Genomic DNA, 16755 nt, shown 5'->3' on the forward strand with positions numbered 1-16755 from the left:
TTTATAGTATGTTTCTTATATACGAAAAAAAAGGTGGATAATGCTAAAATAGGTAATTTTTATGAGTTAAATGTCAAAAAAGCTGTTTACTTATTAAGTAAATGAAGAAAAATGTTTTTTTTTCTTCTTTTTTTTTAATTTTATGTAATTTTTTTTTATATTTCTAATCATCTAAAATACCAACTTTTTCGATTTTTTATATACTAAGATATAATTAAAACCCAATATAATGTATTTTTGTACATTATCTACACTCATCGATAACACATTTCGGTAAAATAGACATGACTTTGAGTTTAAATCTGCTTGCTAAAGTAAAACAAACAACAGATTTAATGATTAAAAATTACACGAAAGGGATTTTTTATATACTATTTAGGTGATTTATATGCTATTTGATACATATAGTCGCCTAAATAACTATAAAGAGGGGCTAATTCTGTTAGATAGCTGAATAAAAACCCTTTTTTGGTATTATTCTACCGCAAATTAACACATCTAATGTTGAATACAATTATAATAGTACATTTATAATGAATTATTGTTAAAAAAATACATAAATTGTTAAATAGTTCAGCTAGGATAAAGAAAAAATGTCTATTTTAGAATACGGTGTTTGTTAAATACTATTTCTTTATTTATAATAATAGAAATATGCATTTTGTTATTAATATCTAGTTTTACATAGTTTTATTTTCTGTTTTTTTCTTATAACATTCATTATAATGCATTTACCATATAATAAAAAAGTAGTTAGCCTTTTTTTTAGATTTGTCATGTTTAAAAAGTAAATATATATACAGAAAAACTATACATATTGCTCTGATATATAGTGAAAAAATGCATAAATACTTGATTTTATTGTAAAAAGTGTATTTTATAGCAAAATATTCGTTAATTTATATATGATAATCTATGTTTTATGTTTCTATAAAAATAATAGATTTATATTTTTTAAATTACGATGCAATGAACACAACAATAGAGTCGCCCTTCTAGGGTAGGGGCGACTCTATTATTATATTTATCACTCGTTTATGATATTATTTCTTACCATGTTTTCAATGATCAGTTAATCTTCATCTAAAATCTTTCAGTTTTAGTGAATAAAATATATAGCCATTGATGTCTTTTACAAATTAAATAGGCTTTTATCACTTTTTTGTAATGAAAAAAAAACATCAAAATCTGTGCTAGATTAGTTAATAAAACATAAATAAATGATATAATTGCAAGATATAATCACTCTTCTATATTAAGATTGCTTCAACAGCAAATATTCATAAATTATATCCAAAAACGTAATAAATACATTTTTCGTCTTTTCTTGGCAACATAAAACCTGGATTTTATATAACTTGCATTATTTAAATTGTTGTATTTTAGATATTTTATATATATATGTTAAATAGAAGCAATTGTCTACAAAAGTTAACACAAATAAGTTCTGATGCTTTTTTCTATAGTAAAAGTTTACATTTATTTGTGATTTTAAATCTATTCGATTGACATAAAAAATCACATATCCGTGTTTGTAAAAAACGATAAAAAATACTATTAGTGGTATGAAACAATATAAAAAAGGTTTTTTATGCAATTCCTTCTGCTATAATTTGAAGTTTTTCGTTTTTAAAATCCATAAGCTGTAACAATAAAAACTTATCTTCTGTATCGTAGTGTGAGTTTTATCTTAAAAATACAATGTTTTTTTTTCCCTTTTCTTGATAGCTGTTTTATTTGTTTATAAAATTACATAATAAGCCTTATGTGAATAAAAAAAGGTTTTTTTTGTTTTTATAGATAATTGATTTCAAATTATATGTTTAACTATTTAAAGATTAATATTTAATTGCATAATAATTTTTTTTCTTATAAATAGGTTTGAATATTACTCGTTACATTTTTATATGTTTTACTATATAAAAACGATTATTTTGTGTTTAACTATATATACTTTTATAGATTCTATCTCTTAAATTTTAAAAGACTGGGTTTATTCATATACATGATAGTCTTTTTTTATGCTCTTTGAATAACAAAAAAGATATTAATATGCTGAGAAACCTCTTCTATATGAACTATTTTATTATTTTATACTTTATTATATTTGATTTGAATAGCGTAATATAATGTTTTTATATTTATTCTCTAATCGATATAACTATTACATTATGATAAATTTTGTTTCTTTTTCTGTTTTTATATAAATAAAATCAAAAATCGTATGTTATTTTAGATTTTATTTTTATTTGTTAAACTAAATAATATATTTGTTGTTTTTTTTACAAATCGATAAAACCTAGAAAATTTATTATTATATTTTAAAACAATTTTATGGCTGTTTGGTCCTCTTTTTTTGTAAATGACTTTATATTTTTTTCGTTATCTTCCATTTTTTAATAAATCTAATAGTTAACTTTTCAAATGTGAACATAAATTTTATATTTCTAGATTTAAAAATTCATGGTTTTATCCACTCAAATTATTAAATTGCCAAGCATTTACTGTTTCAAGTGAATATTATAGTAGAATTTTCATATTTATAGAATTTTATTCAAGAATTATGGTATATTCCGAAGATATATGTTTTATAATGATTTTAGACGTGGGTTAAATAAAATCAATTTTGTAATTTTTTTTTTGAAATTTTATTTAGATGGATTTTGTCTGAAGGTTCAAATTTTACAATGATTATAGACATGGGTTTTATTTTAATTAATTTGGACTTTTTTTTTATAAAATTTTTTTTTAGCAAGATTCAATCGAAGGTTCAAATTTTATAATAATTATAGACAAGGAAATAAATTAAATATACACTGTAAATTGAATAATTATTTGATATTATTTATATATCAACATTTGCCGTTTTGTTTTTATGTTTTACGTTTTTCGTTGGATATAATTATTTGCTTACAATAATTCAATTTTGTATTTTAATGTATTAATAATCTTAAGCTTCTATAAGATGTTTTATCGTATATGTTAAATATTCTGTTTTGCTTCATTTTAGTTATAATAATCTTGATTTTTGAATTTTACATAAGAATGTATATAAAGGTTTAATATTGTTACTTTATATGAAATTATATTTTATTATTTATATCACTGCTATTACTAGAATTCTTTTATTTATATATTTTTTTGTAAAAATTTCGCGATTCTTGAAAAAAATTATATACTTTCTGGAATTGATGAATAGAAATATATGAATCCTTTTATTTTTTAGTTTTTATAAACCTGTGTTATGTTCTCAACAGTTTTCTTTTGGCCTTTATCTAAACAAAGCTGATCTAAAATGGTCATTGATCAAATTTACCCCTTTTCTAGATAAGAAAATTAAATTATACGATTTTTATCATGATATTTCCGTCTATTTCTTCGAAATTTTGTCATAATACTGATATTTTATCCATTGAGTTTATAAATATGCGTTTTTTTCTGAAAATGGGGCATATTTTTGAAAAAAAAACAAAGCTCTGTATATCCTTTATCATATTTTCTATTTTAGTTTATCTTTTTAATCATCGCTATGATAACATTAAAGTCCGAAAGTTCATGTCTATATATTCTTATGCAACTGAGATCATAAAGATATAACTAAATGTCAACAATGCAATTATTTATACGATATTTTCATGTTTAATCTTTTTCAATGATAATTATACCATTATTTTTATGGTTTTTTGATATTTTTTTACTTTTTACCATCCCTTAATCCACAAAATTATTAATAATTTACTTTTTTATTGTAAAAGTAAAATTAATTCTTATTACTTTTATAATTATTATCTTTAAATTCTGAACAATGCTTTTTTCTTTCTATTATAAACAAAAAATATATTCATTCTATTTTATTTTTTTTTGTTATTATTGGATATTGTATCTTTAGATATAAGATATTCGAACACATCGTGATGTTAGAAAAGCGTTCTTAAATAAAATTATATGCTAGCATATTGTTTTTCTATTCTAATTTTGAACTTTCTAGATACAAAATATAGTTATCAAAACATTCGATTTTTCTTTTAAATTAGATTACGAGAAAGAATAACAAAAAAGAAAAATATTTTATATATAATGATACAATAAATTGTGATTTATTTTATTATATTTTTTAACCATTTTTTTACAAACTATTATACTTTTTTTTATAAATTATTTATCCGAAATATTCTTCTGATTTTATTTAAATTTTCATTTAGAATCTATAAATTATTAAATCACCATAAAATTATTAATATTGACATTTATAATAGTAATATACATATATATGTCTATTATATACATTAAACTAGATTTTCTGATTCTAAAGATCTTCTCATTGATTTTTCTTTATAATATTTAAAACCGAAATTTTTTTTTATGCTAAGATTATTTGTTAATTAAACAATAATATCTAAATTTTTGAGATTTAATTATATGTATATTTATTTCCCATTTATTTCTTTGTTTAAGATTCTCTTGTTAATAAATTATTATTTTTTTAAGTTTTTTATTTTATTTGTCATATATATAGAAATATACTGGCGAAATCGAAATAGTTTTCGTGCTTAGTAATTTAGTATAATCTAATAATAGATTCATCTTTTAAGAAAATGTTATTTTTCAAAGGAAATATAAATAGATTGAAAATTCAAAAATACATTTTTCTATTTAGACACCAGATATTAGAATTTGATGTAACAATTTGAAGTTTAATGCACTAATATTGACAATATTGAATTATAAATTACGTCTCTGATAGACAACTATAGTTATTGTCCTATTTTATTCCATATAAATTGTAATTTTGATTGATTATTTGTGGCTTAATCATCATATTTATACCAATCTTTTGGTTTTTTTCTTTATATAGGCGGTTTTCTACTTTTCTAGTTGTATAGAATAAATCTTTTATGTTAAAAAAACAGCTTGTTTCAAAATAAATTTATATTAATAGTCAATTTTATTATAAATATTTTATGAGTAATGTTATATTATCATTTTTCTATGCTATTTTAAATATAATATGTCTGCAGCTAGATGAGAAAAAACAAGTTTTATGTATTTTTTTAATGCTAAAAAGACATATCAATCTCATTTTAATCATAATTTTATTACTTTTAGCTGAATTATGTCGCTGAATAGCCGAATAAGTGGTGATAAATATGTCCACTAGCATAGAAAGAAATCGTACAATGATAATTTATCACATATAAAATACATTATCTAAAGTTGATAGAAGATAAAATCATCTTTTTGTGGATATATAGCCATAACAAACTTGGTTATATTTAAGATTTTTTTGCCTTATAATGGATATTTATATACTCTACTAGACATAGCTAATATTAGTACATTTGTTTTGTTAACCAGAAAAGGTGAATTTATTGATTTTTTGGTCAATTCCAAGCTTTATATGTTGCCATATTTTTTTCTGTCTTAAAAAAAACCTAGAACCAAGTCCTGTTTGGCAAAAAAAACAATTTTTACTTGCTGATCATACTTTTATAAGCTAAGGTACACATTCTGACTTTCTCATATTTCTCATTATCTGCGATTTTTTTTAATAATTAATGACATCGCAAAAAAAAGGGATTTTTTTTCTTGTAATAAAATTAAGTTTTCATATTTAAATTATCTTTTTAAAACGTAAAATACTTAGAAAATCATAAATTTTATATTTTTCTTGTTTCTGAAACTTTTATGTGTGGATTAAGTCGACTATTTTTTTTCTTTATTTTAGTGGTTTTTTTATGTGATAATAACTATCATATACACCAAATCGAAAAAAAATGTTTTGAATTATAAATCGATATAGATTATGCTTGATGTATTTTGATATGGGATTTTAGTAGAAAGTTTAAGGGTCCTATTATTTTTTTTTCTTTTAATGATCAATTACATAAAATATTGAATATATTTTTATATCTTATTAAAATATTCAATTATAAAAAAGATTTTGATATCATTTAATTGATTTTGATGTCTTTTAAATAGGATTTTTATAGTATGTTTCTTATATACGAAAAAAAAGGTGGATAATGCTAAAATAGGTAATTTTTATGAGTTAAATGTCAAAAAAGCTGTTTACTTATTAAGTAAATGAAGAAAAATGTTTTTTTTTCTTCTTTTTTTTTAATTTTATGTAATTTTTTTTTATATTTCTAATCATCTAAAATACCAACTTTTTCGATTTTTTATATACTAAGATATAATTAAAACCCAATATAATGTATTTTTGTACATTATCTACACTCATCGATAACACATTTCGGTAAAATAGACATGACTTTGAGTTTAAATCTGCTTGCTAAAGTAAAACAAACAACAGATTTAATGATTAAAAATTACACGAAAGGGATTTTTTATATACTATTTAGGTGATTTATATGCTATTTGATACATATAGTCGCCTAAATAACTATAAAGAGGGGCTAATTCTGTTAGATAGCTGAATAAAAACCCTTTTTTGGTATTATTCTACCGCAAATTAACACATCTAATGTTGAATACAATTATAATAGTACATTTATAATGAATTATTGTTAAAAAAATACATAAATTGTTAAATAGTTCAGCTAGGATAAAGAAAAAATGTCTATTTTAGAATACGGTGTTTGTTAAATACTATTTCTTTATTTATAATAATAGAAATATGCATTTTGTTATTAATATCTAGTTTTACATAGTTTTATTTTCTGTTTTTTTCTTATAACATTCATTATAATGCATTTACCATATAATAAAAAAGTAGTTAGCCTTTTTTTTAGATTTGTCATGTTTAAAAAGTAAATATATATACAGAAAAACTATACATATTGCTCTGATATATAGTGAAAAAATGCATAAATACTTGATTTTATTGTAAAAAGTGTATTTTATAGCAAAATATTCGTTAATTTATATATGATAATCTATGTTTTATGTTTCTATAAAAATAATAGATTTATATTTTTTAAATTACGATGCAATGAACACAACAATAGAGTCGCCCTTCTAGGGTAGGGGCGACTCTATTATTATATTTATCACTCGTTTATGATATTATTTCTTACCATGTTTTCAATGATCAGTTAATCTTCATCTAAAATCTTTCAGTTTTAGTGAATAAAATATATAGCCATTGATGTCTTTTACAAATTAAATAGGCTTTTATCACTTTTTTGTAATGAAAAAAAAACATCAAAATCTGTGCTAGATTAGTTAATAAAACATAAATAAATGATATAATTGCAAGATATAATCACTCTTCTATATTAAGATTGCTTCAACAGCAAATATTCATAAATTATATCCAAAAACGTAATAAATACATTTTTCGTCTTTTCTTGGCAACATAAAACCTGGATTTTATATAACTTGCATTATTTAAATTGTTGTATTTTAGATATTTTATATATATATGTTAAATAGAAGCAATTGTCTACAAAAGTTAACACAAATAAGTTCTGATGCTTTTTTCTATAGTAAAAGTTTACATTTATTTGTGATTTTAAATCTATTCGATTGACATAAAAAATCACATATCCGTGTTTGTAAAAAACGATAAAAAATACTATTAGTGGTATGAAACAATATAAAAAAGGTTTTTTATGCAATTCCTTCTGCTATAATTTGAAGTTTTTCGTTTTTAAAATCCATAAGCTGTAACAATAAAAACTTATCTTCTGTATCGTAGTGTGAGTTTTATCTTAAAAATACAATGTTTTTTTTTCCCTTTTCTTGATAGCTGTTTTATTTGTTTATAAAATTACATAATAAGCCTTATGTGAATAAAAAAAGGTTTTTTTTGTTTTTATAGATAATTGATTTCAAATTATATGTTTAACTATTTAAAGATTAATATTTAATTGCATAATAATTTTTTTTCTTATAAATAGGTTTGAATATTACTCGTTACATTTTTATATGTTTTACTATATAAAAACGATTATTTTGTGTTTAACTATATATACTTTTATAGATTCTATCTCTTAAATTTTAAAAGACTGGGTTTATTCATATACATGATAGTCTTTTTTTATGCTCTTTGAATAACAAAAAAGATATTAATATGCTGAGAAACCTCTTCTATATGAACTATTTTATTATTTTATACTTTATTATATTTGATTTGAATAGCGTAATATAATGTTTTTATATTTATTCTCTAATCGATATAACTATTACATTATGATAAATTTTGTTTCTTTTTCTGTTTTTATATAAATAAAATCAAAAATCGTATGTTATTTTAGATTTTATTTTTATTTGTTAAACTAAATAATATATTTGTTGTTTTTTTTACAAATCGATAAAACCTAGAAAATTTATTATTATATTTTAAAACAATTTTATGGCTGTTTGGTCCTCTTTTTTTGTAAATGACTTTATATTTTTTTCGTTATCTTCCATTTTTTAATAAATCTAATAGTTAACTTTTCAAATGTGAACATAAATTTTATATTTCTAGATTTAAAAATTCATGGTTTTATCCACTCAAATTATTAAATTGCCAAGCATTTACTGTTTCAAGTGAATATTATAGTAGAATTTTCATATTTATAGAATTTTATTCAAGAATTATGGTATATTCCGAAGATATATGTTTTATAATGATTTTAGACGTGGGTTAAATAAAATCAATTTTGTAATTTTTTTTTTGAAATTTTATTTAGATGGATTTTGTCTGAAGGTTCAAATTTTACAATGATTATAGACATGGGTTTTATTTTAATTAATTTGGACTTTTTTTTTATAAAATTTTTTTTTAGCAAGATTCAATCGAAGGTTCAAATTTTATAATAATTATAGACAAGGAAATAAATTAAATATACACTGTAAATTGAATAATTATTTGATATTATTTATATATCAACATTTGCCGTTTTGTTTTTATGTTTTACGTTTTTCGTTGGATATAATTATTTGCTTACAATAATTCAATTTTGTATTTTAATGTATTAATAATCTTAAGCTTCTATAAGATGTTTTATCGTATATGTTAAATATTCTGTTTTGCTTCATTTTAGTTATAATAATCTTGATTTTTGAATTTTACATAAGAATGTATATAAAGGTTTAATATTGTTACTTTATATGAAATTATATTTTATTATTTATATCACTGCTATTACTAGAATTCTTTTATTTATATATTTTTTTGTAAAAATTTCGCGATTCTTGAAAAAAATTATATACTTTCTGGAATTGATGAATAGAAATATATGAATCCTTTTATTTTTTAGTTTTTATAAACCTGTGTTATGTTCTCAACAGTTTTCTTTTGGCCTTTATCTAAACAAAGCTGATCTAAAATGGTCATTGATCAAATTTACCCCTTTTCTAGATAAGAAAATTAAATTATACGATTTTTATCATGATATTTCCGTCTATTTCTTCGAAATTTTGTCATAATACTGATATTTTATCCATTGAGTTTATAAATATGCGTTTTTTTCTGAAAATGGGGCATATTTTTGAAAAAAAAACAAAGCTCTGTATATCCTTTATCATATTTTCTATTTTAGTTTATCTTTTTAATCATCGCTATGATAACATTAAAGTCCGAAAGTTCATGTCTATATATTCTTATGCAACTGAGATCATAAAGATATAACTAAATGTCAACAATGCAATTATTTATACGATATTTTCATGTTTAATCTTTTTCAATGATAATTATACCATTATTTTTATGGTTTTTTGATATTTTTTTACTTTTTACCATCCCTTAATCCACAAAATTATTAATAATTTACTTTTTTATTGTAAAAGTAAAATTAATTCTTATTACTTTTATAATTATTATCTTTAAATTCTGAACAATGCTTTTTTCTTTCTATTATAAACAAAAAATATATTCATTCTATTTTATTTTTTTTTGTTATTATTGGATATTGTATCTTTAGATATAAGATATTCGAACACATCGTGATGTTAGAAAAGCGTTCTTAAATAAAATTATATGCTAGCATATTGTTTTTCTATTCTAATTTTGAACTTTCTAGATACAAAATATAGTTATCAAAACATTCGATTTTTCTTTTAAATTAGATTACGAGAAAGAATAACAAAAAAGAAAAATATTTTATATATAATGATACAATAAATTGTGATTTATTTTATTATATTTTTTAACCATTTTTTTACAAACTATTATACTTTTTTTTATAAATTATTTATCCGAAATATTCTTCTGATTTTATTTAAATTTTCATTTAGAATCTATAAATTATTAAATCACCATAAAATTATTAATATTGACATTTATAATAGTAATATACATATATATGTCTATTATATACATTAAACTAGATTTTCTGACTCTAAAGATCGACATATCAATTGTTCTTTATAATATTTAAAACCGAAATTTTTTTTTATGTTAAGATTATTTGTTAATTAAACAATAGCATAAAAAGTTTTGAGATTTTATTATATGTATTTCTATTTCCCATTTATTTCTTTGTTTAAGATTATCTTGTTAATAAATTATTATTTTTTTAAGTTTTTTATTTTATTTGTCATATATATAGAAATATACTGGCGAAATCGAAATAGTTTTCGTGCTTAGTAATTTAGTATAATCTAATAATAGATTCATCTTTTAAGAAAATGTTATTTTTCAAAGGAAATATAAATAGATTGAAAATTCAAAAATACATTTTTCTATTTAGACACCAGATATTAGAATTTGATGTAACAATTTGAAGTTTAATGCACTAATATTGACAATATTGAATTATAAATTACGTCTCTGATAGACAACTATGGTTATTGTCCTATTTTATTCCATATAAATTGTAATTTTGATTGATTATTTGTGGCTTAATCATCATATTTATACCAATCTTTTGGTTTTTTTCTTTATATAGGCGGTTTTCTACTTTTCTAGTTGTATAGAATAAATCTTTTATGTTAAAAAAACAGCTTGTTTCAAAATAAATTTATATTAATAGTCAATTTTATTATAAATATTTTATGAGCAATGTTATATTATCATTTTTCTATGCTATTTTAAATATAATATGTCTGCAGCTAGATGAGAAAAAACAAGTTTTATGTATTTTTTTAATGCTAAAAAGACATATCAATCTCATTTTAATCATAATTTTATTACTTTTAGCTGAATTATGTCGCTGAATAGCCGAATAAGTGGTGATAAATATGTCCACTAGCATAGAAAGAAATCGTACAATGATAATTTATCACATATAAAATACATTATCTAAAGTTGATAGAAGATAAAATCATCTTTTTGTGGATATATAGCCATAACAAACTTGGTTATATTTAAGATTTTTTTGCCTTATAATGGATATTTATATACTCTACTAGACATAGCTAATATTAGTACATTTGTTTTGTTAACCAGAAAAGGTGAATTTATTGATTTTTTGGTCAATTCCAAGCTTTATATGTTGCCATATTTTTTTCTGTCTTAAAAAAAACCTAGAACCAAGTCCTGTTTGGCAAAAAAAACAATTTTTACTTGCTGATCATACTTTTATAAGCTAAGATACACATTCTGACTTTCTCATATTTCTCATTATCTGCGATTTTTTTTAATAATTAATGACATCGCAAAAAAAAGGGATTTTTTTTCTTGTAATAAAATAAAGTTTTCCCTATTGAAATTATCTTTTTAAAACGTAAAATACTTAGAAAATCATAAATTTTATATTTTTCTTGTTTCTGAAACTTTTATGTGTGGATTAAGTCGACTATTTTTTTTCTTTATTTTAGTGGTTTTTTTATGTGATAATAACTATCATATACACCAAATCGAAAAAAAATGTTTTGAATTATAAATCGATATAGATTATGCTTGATGTATTTTGATATGGGATTTTAGTAGAAAGTTTAAGGGTCCTATTATTTTTTTTTCTTTTAATGATCAATTACATAAAATATTGAATATATTTTTATATCTTATTAAAATATTCAATTATAAAAAAGATTTTGATATCATTTAATTGATTTTGATGTCTTTTAAATAGGATTTTTATAGTATGTTTCTTATATACGAAAAAAAAGGTGGATAATGCTAAAATAGGTAATTTTTATGAGTTAAATGTCAAAAAAGCTGTTTACTTATTAAGTAAATGAAGAAAAATGTTTTTTTTTCTTCTTTTTTTTTAATTTTATGTAATTTTTTTTTATATTTCTAATCATCTAAAATACCAACTTTTTCGATTTTTTATATACTAAGATATAATTAAAACCCAATATAATGTATTTTTGTACATTATCTACACTCATCGATAACACATTTCGGTAAAATAGACATGACTTTGAGTTTAAATCTGCTTGCTAAAGTAAAACAAACAACAGATTTAATGATTAAAAATTACACGAAAGGGATTTTTTATATACTATTTAGGTGATTTATATGCTATTTGATACATATAGTCGCCTAAATAACTATAAAGAGGGGCTAATTCTGTTAGATAGCTGAATAAAAACCCTTTTTTGGTATTATTCTACCGCAAATTAACACATCTAATGTTGAATACAATTATAATAGTACATTTATAATGAATTATTGTTAAAAAAATACATAAATTGTTAAATAGTTCAGCTAGGATAAAGAAAAAATGTCTATTTTAGAATACGGTGTTTGTTAAATACTATTTCTTTATTTATAATAATAGAAATATGCATTTTGTTATTAATATCTAGTTTTACATAGTTTTATTTTCTGTTTTTTTCTTATAACATTCATTATAATGCATTTACCATATAATAAAAAAGTAGTTAGCCTTTTTTTTAGATTTGTCATGTTTAAAAAGTAAATATATATACAGAAAAACTATACATATTGCTCTGATATATAGTGAAAAAATGCATAAATACTTGATTTTATTGTAAAAAGTGTATTTTATAGCAAAATATTCGTTAATTTATATATGATAATCTATGTTTTATGTTTCTATAAAAATAATAGATTTATATTTTTTAAATTACGATGCAATGAACACAACAATAGAGTCGCCCTTCTAGGGTAGGGGCGACTCTATTATTATATTTATCACTCGTTTATGATATTATTTCTTACCATGTTTTCAATGATCAGTTAATCTTCATCTAAAATCTTTCAGTTTTAGTGAATAAAATATATAGCCATTGATGTCTTTTACAAATTAAATAGGCTTTTATCACTTTTTTGTAATGAAAAAAAAACATCAAAATCTGTGCTAGATTAGTTAATAAAACATAAATAAATGATATAATTGCAAGATATAATCACTCTTCTATATTAAGATTGCTTCAACAGCAAATATTCATAAATTATATCCAAAAACGTAATAAATACATTTTTCGTCTTTTCTTGGCAACATAAAACCTGGATTTTATATAACTTGCATTATTTAAATTGTTGTATTTTAGATATTTTATATATATATGTTAAATAGAAGCAATTGTCTACAAAAGTTAACACAAATAAGTTCTGATGCTTTTTTCTATAGTAAAAGTTTACATTTATTTGTGATTTTAAATCTATTCGATTGACATAAAAAATCACATATCCGTGTTTGTAAAAAACGATAAAAAATACTATTAGTGGTATGAAACAATATAAAAAAGGTTTTTTATGCAATTCCTTCTGCTATAATTTGAAGTTTTTCGTTTTTAAAATCCATAAGCTGTAACAATAAAAACTTATCTTCTGTATCGTAGTGTGAGTTTTATCTTAAAAATACAATGTTTTTTTTTCCCTTTTCTTGATAGCTGTTTTATTTGTTTATAAAATTACATAATAAGCCTTATGTGAATAAAAAAAGGTTTTTTTTGTTTTTATAGATAATTGATTTCAAATTATATGTTTAACTATTTAAAGATTAATATTTAATTGCATAATAATTTTTTTTCTTATAAATAGGTTTGAATATTACTCGTTACATTTTTATATGTTTTACTATATAAAAACGATTATTTTGTGTTTAACTATATATACTTTTATAGATTCTATCTCTTAAATTTTAAAAGACTGGGTTTATTCATATACATGATAGTCTTTTTTTATGCTCTTTGAATAACAAAAAAGATATTAATATGCTGAGAAACCTCTTCTATATGAACTATTTTATTATTTTATACTTTATTATATTTGATTTGAATAGCGTAATATAATGTTTTTATATTTATTCTCTAATCGATATAACTATTACATTATGATAAATTTTGTTTCTTTTTCTGTTTTTATATAAATAAAATCAAAAATCGTATGTTATTTTAGATTTTATTTTTATTTGTTAAACTAAATAATATATTTGTTGTTTTTTTTACAAATCGATAAAACCTAGAAAATTTATTATTATATTTTAAAACAATTTTATGGCTGTTTGGTCCTCTTTTTTTGTAAATGACTTTATATTTTTTTCGTTATCTTCCATTTTTTAATAAATCTAATAGTTAACTTTTCAAATGTGAACATAAATTTTATATTTCTAGATTTAAAAATTCATGGTTTTATCCACTCAAATTATTAAATTGCCAAGCATTTACTGTTTCAAGTGAATATTATAGTAGAATTTTCATATTTATAGAATTTTATTCAAGAATTATGGTATATTCCGAAGATATATGTTTTATAATGATTTTAGACGTGGGTTAAATAAAATCAATTTTGTAATTTTTTTTTTGAAATTTTATTTAGATGGATTTTGTCTGAAGGTTCAAATTTTACAATGATTATAGACATGGGTTTTATTTTAATTAATTTGGACTTTTTTTTTATAAAATTTTTTTTTAGCAAGATTCAATCGAAGGTTCAAATTTTATAATAATTATAGACAAGGAAATAAATTAAATATACACTGTAAATTGAATAATTATTTGATATTATTTATATATCAACATTTGCCGTTTTGTTTTTATGTTTTACGTTTTTCGTTGGATATAATTATTTGCTTACAATAATTCAATTTTGTATTTTAATGTATTAATAATCTTAAGCTTCTATAAGATGTTTTATCGTATATGTTAAATATTCTGTTTTGCTTCATTTTAGTTATAATAATCTTGATTTTTGAATTTTACATAAGAATGTATATAAAGGTTTAATATTGTTACTTTATATGAAATTATATTTTATTATTTATATCACTGCTATTACTAGAATTCTTTTATTTATATATTTTTTTGTAAAAATTTCGCGATTCTTGAAAAAAATTATATACTTTCTGGAATTGATGAATAGAAATATATGAATCCTTTTATTTTTTAGTTTTTATAAACCTGTGTTATGTTCTCAACAGTTTTCTTTTGGCCTTTATCTAAACAAAGCTGATCTAAAATGGTCATTGATCAAATTTACCCCTTTTCTAGATAAGAAAATTAAATTATACGATTTTTATCATGATATTTCCGTCTATTTCTTCGAAATTTTGTCATAATACTGATATTTTATCCATTGAGTTTATAAATATGCGTTTTTTTCTGAAAATGGGGCATATTTTTGAAAAAAAAACAAAGCTCTGTATATCCTTTATCATATTTTCTATTTTAGTTTATCTTTTTAATCATCGCTATGATAACATTAAAGTCCGAAAGTTCATGTCTATATATTCTTATGCAACTGAGATCATAAAGATATAACTAAATGTCAACAATGCAATTATTTATACGATATTTTCATGTTTAATCTTTTTCAATGATAATTATACCATTATTTTTATGGTTTTTTGATATTTTTTTACTTTTTACCATCCCTTAATCCACAAAATTATTAATAATTTACTTTTTTATTGTAAAAGTAAAATTAATTCTTATTACTTTTATAATTATTATCTTTAAATTCTGAACAATGCTTTTTTCTTTCTATTATAAACAAAAAATATATTCATTCTATTTTATTTTTTTTTGTTATTATTGGATATTGTATCTTTAGATATAAGATATTCGAACACATCGTGATGTTAGAAAAGCGTTCTTAAATAAAATTATATGCTAGCATATTGTTTTTCTATTCTAATTTTGAACTTTCTAGATACAAAATATAGTTATCAAAACATTCGATTTTTCTTTTAAATTAGATTACGAGAAAGAATAACAAAAAAGAAAAATATTTTATATATAATGATACAATAAATTGTGATTTATTTTATTATATTTTTTAACCATTTTTTTACAAACTATTATACTTTTTTTTATAAATTATTTATCCGAAATATTCTTCTGATTTTATTTAAATTTTCATTTAGAATCTATAAATTATTAAATCACCATAAAATTATTAATATTGACATTTATAATAGTAATATACATATATATGTCTATTATATACATTAAACTAGATTTTCTGATTCTAAAGATCTTCTCATTGATTTTTCTTTATAATATTTAAAACCGAAATTTTTTTTTATGCTAAGATTATTTGTTAATTAAACAATAATATCTAAATTTTTGAGATTTAATTATATGTATATTTATTTCCCATTTATTTCTTTGTTTAAGATTCTCTTGTTAATAAATTATTATTTTTTTAAGTTTTTTATTTTATTTGTCATATATATAGAAATATACTGGTGAAATCGAAATGGTTTTCGTGTTCAGTAATGTAAAATAATCTAATAATAGATTCATCTTTTAAAAAACTGAAATTTTCAATGGAAATATAAATATATTGAAAATACAAACGATATATTTTTCTATTTAGACACCAGATATTAGAGTTTTATGTAAATATTTAAAGTTTAATGCACTTATATAATAATATTGATATATAAATTACGTCTCTGATAGAAAACTATAGTTATTGTTTTATTTTATTCCGCATAAATTGTAATT

Source organism: Rhyacophila brunnea, unplaced genomic scaffold (assembly GCF_057557595.1).
Source record: "Rhyacophila brunnea isolate RB1 unplaced genomic scaffold, BYU_Rbru_1.0 scaffold_68, whole genome shotgun sequence".
NCBI classification, from domain to species: Eukaryota; Metazoa; Arthropoda; class Insecta; order Trichoptera; family Rhyacophilidae; genus Rhyacophila; species Rhyacophila brunnea.